Below are 1,340 nucleotides of genomic sequence, written 5' to 3' on the forward strand. Positions count from 1 at the left end.
TCAGTTCTGTTTACTTTCATAAGAACACACTTCCTTCTTTAACCCCCCCCCCACCCCCAAGTTTCTCACGGCAGCACAGGTGTATCAGTCCTGTTATACATGGTTTTTCTCTGTGATCCCTTCCTATTTCGTTACACGCTGCTTTCTCTTTCATCTTTTATGTTTTTTTTTTCTCTGCGGGTTGTATATGTATATTATGTGAATTAGACAACGCACTGCTCTTAAATGAGGAACATCCATCACGTTTTCAAAAGCCGACTGATTAAACATTTACGAAGTTTTATATTTTATAAAGAAAAAACTGTAAATATTAAAAACGCGGTAATACCAAACACATCTTTAATACGGACTTTTAGGAATTTCCTTAAATTCCATCATCAGCGTTAATATCTCAAAAAAGAATTATTTCATAATATTCGAACTACGAAAGACAACATTAACATTGAGCGAGTTTTCGTATTCAATCGGAAGTTTAGAAAGAACAGATTTAAACGATAACAATATAACATTGTTACGTCTCTGGTCGTTTGTTAATTTCCCGTATAATTTCTTTCGGATGAAACTTTAGCGACACAAGTCCTTTCTTAAATAAAACTAGTTTATTCTTTCTCAATTCAACTTTGCAATACACTTAATTTCCGCAGTCACTTTAACTTAAACACACGCTATAATTCACAACGAACGATTAACGCACTTTACTTATTACCGCGCTTGACTCAATTGTCTGTCTCTATCTCTGCCTGTCTGCAATTATCTATCTTGCTGTCACTTCTCGACGGTCTTATATATACAAAATAGAGGGCGTATCTAGCAAACGCTTGGACGTTCGACAGGTTCCTCGATCTTTTTAGATACTCATTACGTGTTACCAGAGTCACGTGACTTCCGCTATCGTAACAATATAATGTAGGATAAAACATAAACTATTATAGAGAAAGGCTTAAATATAAGTATAAACACTGTATCTTTGAAATAATAATAAATATCAAATAAAAACACTGAGAATCCGGAACTGATTAGATTAATGACAACAGGGAGGAGTTGATGTTATATAGTGTTGGGTGATCATTGAAAATGGAGGGGCTCTCTTTTATAAATAATTCGTAATCTGTGGTTCAGAAGTCGAGAATTTTAAAGTTTTTTAGAAGTATGGGGTGGTTGTTATTCTCAGTGTGCCATCGGATACAGGACTTGTGTGGATTAATTAGCTTATATCCTCTTCTTGTTGACATTCCCGTGTGCACGTATTCGTAGGTGTTCTCTCTTCACCCCCACTCGTGATATTCGTAGGTGACGCGTAGTTTTATTAATAGAGGTAGCTTTACAGTTTGTTTGTTTTG

The sequence above is a fragment of the Limulus polyphemus genome, unplaced genomic scaffold, assembly GCF_000517525.1.
Source record: "Limulus polyphemus unplaced genomic scaffold, Limulus_polyphemus-2.1.2 Scaffold2194, whole genome shotgun sequence".
Taxonomy (NCBI): domain Eukaryota; kingdom Metazoa; phylum Arthropoda; class Merostomata; order Xiphosura; family Limulidae; genus Limulus; species Limulus polyphemus.